Genomic DNA, 12,092 nt, shown 5'->3' with positions numbered 1-12,092 from the left:
GGTTTGCAAATAGGTTAAAACATTAATGTATTACTGTAGGACTTGAAACAGTTAAACAATATTATTGAAAGCGGACCTACTGAATTGCCTCCGGAATCGTAATCAGTTTCTAGTGACACTGATTTTTGGGGGACAAATTTCCTACAAGCAAAAAAAAATAAAAGATAAAAACATAAGTGGGATCATTCTGGTGTACTACATGTGTATGTACATTTTCATCACAGAATGGGAGAGGGAGCTAGATGTGAAATGTATTGGGAGAGTAGCCTTTGGCAAGTTATAAAACTCCCTTATATTAATTCAACTGTGTATATTTATGTGCACACCTTGTTTAGCCTAACACATGAACATGGTAAGAGAAAAACAGAAGATTAGTATAATGCTGTCAAAAGGGATGGGTTTTTTACCCAGGCTAGGCTTGTCACTGTACAGCTCAGGTTTCACCACACACTATTTACAATTAGCTGCATATCAATACAATAATCATAACAAAGCTCACTTTCCATTGACTTACTTCGCTGAGTCACTGCTAAAAGATAACAAAATGTGAAAACCACTCCCCATTTAATTGCAGAGTATAGTTATGTAATCCTTCTAGTCTTATAAAATCAGGTTACTTAGGCCTTCGCCATTACAAACTTTGTATAGAGTTGAGAAGGGTATAGTGGTTTGTGATTCACACTTGCTTTGTGTCTTTACAAGGAGAAAATACAGGAGGGTGAGAGGGACTGGAAGTAAAATTAGCAAATACATTACACGGGTTCTCACATTTTTATAGAAAATATGTTCTTGATGCTCCCATTATTCCCATATGTTCTTGCTGCTCTCATTATTATTTACTATTGGGACAAAGTAATAGAAATAAAAACCAGAGAGGGCTTCTTACCTACACTACCTAAAACAAATCTTTTCACTGGTGTTTGGATTTAAACTTACCACAGATACAATATAAGATATACCATATTCTCTACATGCACCTATAATTGTAGCGCAAATGCTTACCATCCATGCTGGCGAGGTGCCTACTAAAGTTATTTACGTCGACCAAATATTTTTGTCACAGATGCACTACCATTTTATCTCCTAAATGCTACTACACATCCCAATCTTTTTGGACTGGGGATACATTAGGGGACTAAAAGAAAATCTGTCATTTGCACAACACCATCACATAGGGGTTTATTTATAAAGCAGTGAATCTGACATCAGCTGAAACATTATTTGGCGGAGAATCTTCTATGTTTAAATGGGAAAAATTGATTCTCCGCCAGGTCACGGCTTTATAAAGACATCATATAGTCTCTGAAAATGAGTAAATAAAATAAATGTAAAATCTAAAGACACTCAATATGAATGTTAGAACATAAATGACAAATAAAGCATGCCTAAACATTTCCTTGGGCATGGCTGTGATAGATGAATAACCAAATAACCAAAACAGCCAAAAATAAAATAAAAAAAAAAAACACTGCTTCAAAACCATTACTATTTCTCATTAAAGTATAAAAAACAGTATATTTCTGCAACATTTACACATATTCCTCCACGTTTAATCCCTACAACTACAAAACAAAAATTAATTATCATTATGGTGGTAAAGCATTGTCCTCCATAGCCATTTTTTTTTGCCAAATTATTTAACATTCCCATTCAAGGGATGTAGCAGAGTAATTCACAAGGAAAGCTGGATTTTTGACAAGATCAACAGGCTTTTTTTTTTAATAAACTTTTTACTTATTAAACAGATGTGACAAACTTGAGCCGGTGGCAGGTCACTGGAATGCGGCCAAACTATATTCCTCCAAGAATAGGCTTGTAAACAGAAAATACTGCAGGTAATTTTTTGTAGCATGATAAGAATGGGGAATACAACAGAACAATTGGGCAATGTAAGATTACCCTGGGGAACAAATTTGAACAATTTTTTGATGACTTCAATTTTTAAGGTTATTTACACTAATAGGTAATCTGATTCTGAAAGTGCAGTTTGTTTTCTTCACATCAGCTTTTTATGATTACTGTAGTGTGGATTTGTATAGGCTATTCATTTACATGCAGGACAGTGTGGTCAGGTTTTGCACTTCTCTATGTAGTGAATAATCCAAATTTATTTTTCTACTAACACACGTATTTCCTCTCTTTCAGATCATGTCTGGCTCTGCTGTTTCTCGTCTTAAGTGCCTAAACAACCTTGATTCATTTTGTTGTATCTGTGGCAGTTTCATCTTTCCCAGTCAAAGGGCGAACATCAGCACATTTGTAGAACAAGCCTATTCGGCAAATTTCAATATTAAACTTGGTGATCTGGATCAGTCTTGGGCCCCTCATAAGGTGTGCAAACAGTGTGTTAAGGGTTTACGCATGTGGACAAAGGGTACACGTGATAAGATCCCGTTTGGTATACCTATGGTTTGGCGAGAGCCAGGAGATCATTTCAGTGAGGGTTACTTTCCAATAGTGAAAACTTAAGGATATAACAAGAAAAATAAATGTAATATAGAGTATCCTAGTCTAACATCGGCTATAAGCCCAGTGGCTCATTCAGATGAAATCCCAGTGCCGGTTTTTGTTAACACTACCCTCTCTTGAAGAACATGAATATGGTGATAAACTGGGTCACAACAATGATGAAGAGTTTGAAATTGCAGAGGACTCTGTTGGTAAGGGATTTGATCAGGATGAGTTGAGCGATTTGGCACTATCGAAGAAGGCTGCAGAACTCCTAGCATCAACACTGCGTAAGAAAAACTTACTTGAAAAAGGAACGAAGGTATCTACTTTAGAACCAGAGAAAGTGCATTTCTGTAGTGCTTTAGAACTGACAGTGGCTTTGTGTATTGCCATAACATATCTGGTTTAATGAAGGAATTGAAAATTCCAATCTATAACTCAACTGAATGCCGACTATTCATCTATAGCTCAAAGTGGAGCTTAAAGACTTTTCTAGAGCTGCTCCAACTCTCTGGAATGGTCTTCCTCGTCCTATTCGGCTTGCTCCTACTTTCTGCTCATTTAAAAGAGCACTCAAAACCCATTGAGTTGTTGCAATATCACCAACACAATTGGGTCATGTGTGTTGACCTTAAAATATTATGCTTCCTTCTTTGTCAACAACGCGGATACACCAAGTATCCCTGTTATCTGTGCATGTGGGACAGCAGAGCTCGTGGGAGGCATTGGGTGGAAAGGAATTGGCCTCCAAGATCTGCCCTAAAACCAGGTGATCTAAACATTCTACATGAGCCACTTGTTGATAGAAAGAATATTATATTCTCTGCACATGAAACTGGGCCTGATGAAGCAGTTCGTTAAAGCTTTGCCAACTGAAGGAGACTGTTACAAGTACCTCATTTTGCTATATCCTAGCCTGGCAATGGAAAAAATAAAGGCTGGTGTGTTTGACAATCCACAGATTCAGCAGCTCATCAAAGATGAACATTTCATCAGGACAATGTCAGGAGTCGAAAAGAATCATTGATTATCATTCAAAGCCATTGCAAGGACTTTCTTGGAAACACACAAGCAAATAATTACACAGAAGTTGTCCAGAAGCTCATGGAGAGCTATAAAAATGCTTGGTTGCAATATATCACCATCAAGGTGCATTTTCTGCATAGCCATCTTTCTAACTTCCCTAAAAACCTTGGCGCAGTCAGTGATGAGCAAGGTGAACAATTCCACCAAGTTTTGAAGGTCATGGAAGGACGGTATCAGGATAGATGGGATGTACATATGATGGCTGACTATTGTTGGAGCATCCAGCCGGGTTGTCCTAACACTGAACACTCCAGGAAAAGCTCTAAGCATTACCTTTTACCTTAACTGCTTACCTGAATAATACTCAAATGTTTTACAATAAAAAAAATGTCAGAGTAACAATAAATCCTTTGTATGAACAAAAGAAATATAAATAAACAGTACATTAAAGTTATTATTTCATTTTTTTTTCATTTTATGTAAAATTTGTATGTTTTTTGACAAAAATGAAGGGTACCCTGTATCGTAAAAACTTGATGCGATAGCAAAAAAATTAGGGTCATTTCTGGATTTACCACACAAAAATTTGTGTAAGATCTAACTCAACAAAAAATGCGTTCCCCAGTGTTATCAGAGGAATACATTTTTTGCTCAGTGGTCTTTTCTGAAACTACTGTGAGTCAAAATACCCAACTGACAAACAAAACCGCAATGCATCATCCTAAACAAGAAACAAAAGTGTGCTGGGAAAACAAAACATATTTTACAATAAAGATATTAAAAAAAGCCTTTGTTTAGGCTAGAAAACTACATGGGCAATAAGACATTGGGAGAGGAGTAATTATATATTTTGCAAGTAACTGCTTTTATGAGCCCATTTACACCATTAATATTACGTGTATACCATAGTCATATGTCATTAACAGTCTAAGAGCAGTTTTGAGAGGAAGCCAATTAACTTACCTGCATGTTTTTGTAATATGAGAGGAAACAAACATGGGGAGAGCATACAAACTCGTTGCAGATAGTGTCCTGGCCCAGATTGAAACCTGGGACCTAATGCTACAAAAGCCAGTGCGCTAGCCACTAAGCCAACCTTGCTGCTACAACACAACATGACATGCATGGCCAACTGCACCAATACAGATGAATGTACTTTCTCTGGCAGGAAATTGCACTGTAAATTGTGTTGAAGCATTGCAAAACACAACCATGGGCCAAGTACACTAGAGTGTCATGGAGAATATTGCCACTTCATCACACAAATACATGAATAAATGTTATCTCAAGAGAACACTGTGAAAGGGTTACACTACACTGTTTTTTTTTTAAATAACTTTTGAGACTGTCCATACACACTGTTAAATTGCAAAGCAGGTTACATTCATCAGGACATTGCAGTAACATTTGTTATGGCACCCAAATATACTAAAGGCATGATCTGATCTGCTTCTAAAAACCATGGCAGGTAACGGCTTCTGAAAGCCAACTCTGCACAGCTAGGTGTCCAGGATCATTTTCAGGCTTGTGTTTGCAAACGTCTGCACAGACATTTATTGGCATTTGTTCTGGCTTTTGAAAGGCCTGAAAATACTGTTTTTTTAATTCAGCTAGCAATTCCTTCAGCAAAATCCTGAACAAGCTTTTATGAGCAGTTGAATGCAAGTCTATAGTGGTGTTTGGATGGCAAAACAAACTTAGAAGCTAGAGCTTCTGAACAACCACTTGCATATGTGTAAAGCCTGCAAACATGTGCACAAAAAACAGATCCACTGGTTTTTATTATACTATTTAAGCATTTGCAGGTTGTAAAAACATTCACAAATGCCTTTACACAAAGCAATTAGATTTTTTTTTTAACATTTAAAACTTTACTAAAACTTTGTTGTGTGAGGTTCTCTGACTGGTTATACACAGAATATTTTGAAAGACCTTTAAAATTGACTTTCTGTTATATTACGCTACAACTAATATGCAGCCAGCTCCATGAAAGCCAATTACATTAATTTGTAGTCTTCGATGAGGAAACGGTGTAAATCCTTTAAATCAACTCTACTAATGAGAAAGGACCAAAGTCAGTTGTGTTTAATCCAGCCCAGCAAACAACTCAAACACAGTTATATCAGGAAGTGTAAGCAAACGGAAAAAAACTCCAGGGTAACAAATGTTTTGTTGTAACTGACAAGAAGAAATCATTTGTAAACAGGGAGGGGGGTTTAAAATACCTGTCACCTGGAAACTGCACTTCTGAACACTGTACTAAACCATATTAGCTAACGCTTGTGAAGTTGTATAGTCCATCCAGTTGTCACAGGTTCCCAAATACTACATTGTTGTTACATTCACTAGCTTTACACAGAGATGCAAATAAGTAAATTGAAAAAAATTATAACTGTGCCCACATATGTGATTTACCTAAACAAATGCTAACTTAATTAGGAACATCATCAATAGTTGTAATAATGGACAACTGCACACCAATGATTCCATGTTTAAACGATAAACAGTGAAAACGATAAGCAGCAGATTAGCAGCTTCAAAGAGTAAACCAGCCTTGTAACCACCTATTAAGCATCCAGGTCTTTCTGTGCTAAAACAACCATCTGATCTCAATATAATGCATAGCGTATGGCTAGCTAAACTTATTAGCATCCACAACCAACTGAGGGATTAGAGAGCTCCTTCAATTTCAGCATGGGGACCCCCTCCCCTCCCCTCCCCCCCCCCCCCCCCCCCCAAATGTTTATCTGTTCAAATACACTGAAACCACTTTGCATACATACATTTTCACGACTGTAAATTAAATTACTCAAAGCAAGGAAAACACTATTGGAATATGCAGCATATAAAGTGGTCATATAACCATTTAAAGACTTTGGGTATATGCCTTAAAACTTCAGCCTAGTACCATGGGGGTATGCCTATGTCCTGTTTTTCTACCGGTTCCCATCTGCCACTGCAAGAAATACTGGCCGCTGTAAATATTGGTAGATACGCTGCCAAATTCAACCAACCCACCCAAATCGATTTTCCACACAGTTATCACTAGACAAGAAATCTGAAACAATGATGCGTACATGGTCTGTCAATTATTTGTGGGGTGAAGAAAGGCTGAATACATGAAAGAGTGGAGCCCCTGAATAGATTTTCCCCAATGTCAATACACATGACTTTTTTACCTGGGAAAGAAACACACCTACACATTCGATCAGGGACTTAAACTTCAATATGTTTGACTGTATGAAATACATATAAATAACAGAATATCTGATTTTTTTTGCCCCATAACCTGACTGTAAAAATCCCTTGCAAAATTCACCTGGGCCCAGAACCTCCAGGTGCACACAAGCAATAAGCTGGACATGTTCTACAGTACATGTGCGGAGTGGGCGCCATATTAGATATTTCTAATATTGGCCTTTTTCTTTGCTTTCGTATGCATGAACATAGCTCTTGTTCATTCTAATATTTTCCTGATCCTTTACAATGCACATGCGTGGAGACTTTGGTACTACAAATATACAGTATTTTTTAAAGCGACCACATGGTGAGAAAATTTAAATTGCTGGATTATCATTTCTAGTAAAACCTGTTTTTTTGAGTTTTCAAAAGGGTATCGCCACCAATCCTACCCTCTCAGCCTATAGTACTAATGGGAAAAAACACACAAGGTAGTAGCTATGCCCGGGTTCCATTGGACCCCACATGGAAAGGCAGCCCTGAGGCGAATATCGGACATAAATCATCTGACGTGTACTTAGCCTAATCTTTACACCTCTGATGTCTCTCCAGCAGTGGGGGCAAATTATTCAAGAAAAGTTCCTGATCTGCTGCTCTCCCCTGGGTAAAGCTTCCAAGTTTTATGCTGCGGTCTTATCTGGCAAAAAAAGTAAAAATGTTGGTCCACACACAGTGTACAGCTACTGTTGTTCTTCCAGCTTACAGTCAATATCCCTCATCTCATCATATCCCTAGGACACCAGTATTAGAGTACTAGAGTCATGTCTCTGACCTCATTCTCCATTTAGCCATACAAAAATCACAAGGCTACAGGCAGCGGTTTGTGAATGCTGAGAGAAAGGAAGAGAAGAAATACTACACCGGTGTATCCAAGGGATGTGAAGCAGAGTCCAAGGTACAGCAGGAGCCATACTTTACGGCTGGTTCAATATTTTACTTTCCCACTTTCCTTTGAAGAAAAGGTAAAAACCCCTTTAGCAACCTTATTCTAGTGAAACAGTTAAGCTTTGAGCCTTCTAGCCTGTTAATAGGTTTGTGGGCTGTGTACAAGTGTCGACTGAAATTACTGGAGTGCAAGCCACAAATGCACAGACTGCATTGGTCAGATTTTTAAGAATACACTGGAAGTATATAGCTATCTGCAAGATCCAAGTTTAGGAATCTTACACCTGCCTTTTCTTGATTCCTAGAGGTTAGCATTGAACAGCAAAAAAGGCAACTATGTGTTGTTATGGAGGGCTAGGCAACTTTTCTTCTTTAACATTTCTTCACAAGCAAACAGTAATATTAAATTATCTAATAGCACTTGTAAAGCCAACTGCTACATTTTTCAATCATTCTAATCTATTACATTAAGGCTAATTTGTTTACAAAACCTCACAACAAGAGGAAACAAAAGCTAAGTATTGTTAAATTTCATGAATAGAAACATGCATACCACCAACCATAGCAATTTTTTTTTTTTTTTTTTTGGGGGGGGGGGGGAGGGGGAATTAAAAATAATGTGTTTTTTTCCCATTAACAGCAAAGAGGCAGTAATACTTGTTGCACATGGTAACTAGGGAAAGTGATGGATTTCAAACCTTGACTGTAATAACATATACAACTGTAGGTCAAATGAATGTCACGAAGTAAAAGAAATGAGATGTTACCCTTTTTACAAAGCCTTTACAAAGGTGGGATCAAAATCAGTATTGTTGACAGAAGTAAACCAATGCTTTTTGCTATTACCAAAATGTAGTAATTGAGACGCTTACATATCTATAAAATAAGACACACAAGGCAACTGAGCCAGTAATCATCCATGAACATGTGCTAAAGAAATTGACCACAGTTATTGATAAATGCATTATCTTATTGTATTGGACTCAGCTGCTTGTAGAAGATTGTCATACAGAAGATGTAACCATAGGAAAAAAAACACAAGAAGCAATGCCTAAAGACCTGTAAAACAGACTTCTATTGTGTGTAAATTCAGTAAATATTTTGAGAAAGTTATACAAAAAAAAAACCAGCAGCAAACATTCCAATGAATGCAAAAAATGCATGATTTTATAAAAGCTATACCATGCCCATCATGATTTGTTGTATGAAGGGTGAAGTTCAATTCAACCAACCTCCGTACAGTGGGTCACATTGGACTGGGGAAGGTGGCAAAAAGGTCACGTACACTTTGCTTGAATCTTTTAAAATGAACTTTCCCAGATATATTCAAACACAATGAAGACTAGTCATGATATTTTTATTGCAAAGTAACCAGGGTATGTACAACAGACAAGTAGGTATTATTTGCCAATGAAAAGAAAATATAAATGAAGGACAAGGGGTTATATATCAGTATTATTAATTATTATTTTATTATTATTTTTTATTGGTTTAGGATATGGTTCTTTTTAGGATGAGTAGTTAAGCCAAGGAATGTTTTTCAAAAAAAAGCTGTATTAGAAAATATATTTATTTAGGCAAACACCAGAAGGGGTAGGGTATTAAAGTCTTATCACAAATCAGAAAAAGTTGCATAGAAGTTTTGCATTTTTCTAGACCAGCCTTTTGTGGAACCCTAACATTCCTCAAAAGTTTGCTATAAGTATGTTAAGCAATGAGCAATTTCTAAGTGTTTTTAGCGATCTAAATGGAGAGCCATTTTCTCACTGACCACCAATGTAAGGACCATTCTTTCCAATCACCATCAAGAGGCATTTTTTGCCAATTACCACCAATATTAGTAGCATTCTTTCTTTGAACCACCAAAGAAGTAGGGCCCTTTTCCAAATTATCAGCAATGTAAAAGTGTGTCTCCACTGACCATTTATGTTAAGCAAGAAATTCACTAAATAGAAAAAAATCATTTTTTGTGCAGCTAACAGCCAGTCGTCCACCTGCCTGCTGGTTCTTAAGGAACACATATTTGCACATTTGACCATGAGCGGTGCTGAACTGCTTACTACTGCTCCCATTCATTCTCCATGGGCTGGCACAGGTGAGAGGTCACATATTGCACCCCTCCTGAAGCAGTTTAGGGGTGTGCGAAAGTGGTACCCAAACTTCCTCACCAGTCGGCACCAGCCTTAATACAGTAGTTATGACAACAGTTCTCTAGAACAGTGGTCGCCAACCTTTTCGGAACCACGGAAAAGTTCTTCACGTGAAGACATACCCATATCTCCCAACTACAAGCAAATGTTTTCTTAAGTCAAGGAAGGTACTGGAAAATATGCACAAAGCTAAGCATATCGTCATTGGTTGGTAAGTTACCCAAACTGCTTTCTAATCATACAAGTGGGCTGTAGTTGGAGGTTTTCACTTCTATCAATAATGCCAGAATTTCTGAAACTACCTTTGAGATTTTGCAAAATAATGAAAATTCAAATATAGAAATGACTGAAGAAATACATTTTAAAGGCTTCCATTGCATTCTGAAAGGATAAATTGTCTGGCTAAATTTTTCATAAATTGTCTGGCTAAGATTTCATTTCACCCTACTCTGCCTAACAACCCTCACACACTGGGTTTACCCCGGCCATTTCAGCCACAAGCACCACCTGACCTATTCTGCAACTATCTGACTCTCAGCAGCTATCACCGGGCAGCCATTCATTCAGCCAGACCAATGAGGAGTAATAGCCAGATTGCAGCAAGAAGGACACATGGTGCCAGTAAAAGAACATTCCTGGCTGGGTCCATTCTGTATGGCTGCTACTTGTTGGAAATTTTGTAATGAAGATTTTGCAAAATGAAGTAAGTGAGAAGGATTTAGGCTGTAAATTTTATTTTTTCAATTATTTTGGCATAATTGAAAGTGTAGTGATTAGAGATGTCTAAGTGTTAAGGTTCTATTTGGAGCAGAGTGACAGGAGGGGGGGGGGGGGGTCTGTCTCTAGCTCCTTTAATACTTCCTAAATAAAATGCTGGAAGTAAACACTAAAGTTCTTCTTCCCTGCTGAGTTTTAAGTCAGCAGCTCAAAGTAACAATGTAACACAAAGGCTGTACACAGAAACTATTATTTACAATAAAATATTTTTACAAAGAAGCTTGGTTTACATGTAAACCTACCAGGAAGTGATGTTTTTTCTCACAAGGTGACAACACTACATTAGGCCATTTTATTGCAGTAGAAAAAGTTGGCAACGCATTGGAGGTTCAACCAGCAAAAACTAGCAGACAGCCTGAGGATTTCACTCCATCCCTGACCAAACATTTATCAAATGCCTGGGAAAGGTAGACTATCACGGGAGAACGTGGGAAACTAGAATAGATCTAGTCCAGGACTGAAAACATTTGCCAATAGTAAATTATTTTAAGAAATGCATTTCAGGTTTGCTGGATCACCCAGGTTCAGTATCTTTTCTAGTCTTGGAGAACTTTGGATTCTCTTTTGGACAGGCCCCTCTCCTCCCCCAGTACTGTATCTGTCATTTGCAACCCCTATTTATTGTACAGCACTGCTGAATATGTTAGTGGTACATGAAGTTTATTGTTAATAATAATAAAATTGCATCCAGCCAATCACTTCTGTTGACCGAAGCCCTGGGGAGGGCGACCGGGGCAGCGTCACACAATCTCGGATTTGAACCTGTGGTTTCAGCACACGCACGACCCCAAAACGTGCAAAGCTGCTGAAATAAACTCAACACACAGAAAAGGCTTGTCAAAAAGTGAGATAAAACCACAAAGTCGGCTTTCACACTCCTCTCAGGTTTCAGGTTCTTTCAGGAACTTTATACCTTTACTTTTGCTATATTTGTAACTTCTGGTTTTAACCTTTTGCTGTTTTAATTTAATAAAGCAGTAAAAAAATACAAAGTCATGGAGTACCTAGGAGCTGCCTGTAAGATGTTCACGTTTGTATGTGAGCAGTGGATTTGCATTAATCTTCCAAACTCCTCCATACAATGTAATAGACCGGAGCAATGTGGAAGACCTGAGCCTGGGTTACTTGCATTGGGTCGCCTAGCAGAACCAGAGACTAAGCTCGAAGCCCAGAAGTGACCCGGCCGGTGGGCGGTACCGAGCTGCACTCTGGGTAACGTGTTGCTAGGTGAAGCGCTCCCGGCACTGCAAGGGTTAATAGCTCCGTCCAACTTCTCTGAGGTGCGCGGCGTGTGACAGGCCCGTGTGGGTACTTACCGTGCTAATAGGGGGTCACGGAGCTTGTAATACAGCAGCTGCGCCGGCGGCCTCCGGTCCCTGCAGAGGGGAGGTGAGAGGGACTGTTGGAGCGTACCGTCCTGGCTTATCGCAGCTGTCACACAGGGGGAAGCAGCAATCTTTGGAAGGACGGCAACAGCGGAAAGAGCTGACTCTTCCGCTTCCGCTCAGAAGCAGAGGGGGGTTCCGGTGCACACGGCCTCGACCGACCTGCGGGAGGCGCTCT

At 38.6% G+C, this 12,092-nt stretch overlaps 1 protein-coding gene across 4 annotated transcripts in view; it reads right to left on the bottom strand.

Annotated features, from left to right (window-relative positions):
• The window catches only part of PPP6R1 (protein phosphatase 6 regulatory subunit 1), a 45,987-nt gene extending 33,895 nt beyond the window's left edge, over positions 1-12,092 (bottom strand). For 2 of the 4 annotated variants that reach the window (XM_072426648.1, XM_072426647.1), the window contains exon 1: positions 11,846-12,091. The gene's annotated coding sequence lies outside the window, so the exon portion shown is untranslated. Of the gene's footprint in view, positions 1-11,845 lie in introns of all 4 variants that reach the window. The other 2 variants (XM_072426650.1, XM_072426649.1) reach the window with 2 other exon arrangements.

Source organism: Pyxicephalus adspersus, chromosome 11 (assembly GCF_032062135.1).
Source record: "Pyxicephalus adspersus chromosome 11, UCB_Pads_2.0, whole genome shotgun sequence".
NCBI lineage: Eukaryota > Metazoa > Chordata > Amphibia > Anura > Pyxicephalidae > Pyxicephalus > Pyxicephalus adspersus.
Note: the sequence above shows the minus strand (reverse complement) of the source record. Positions and strands in the feature narration are given on the sequence as shown.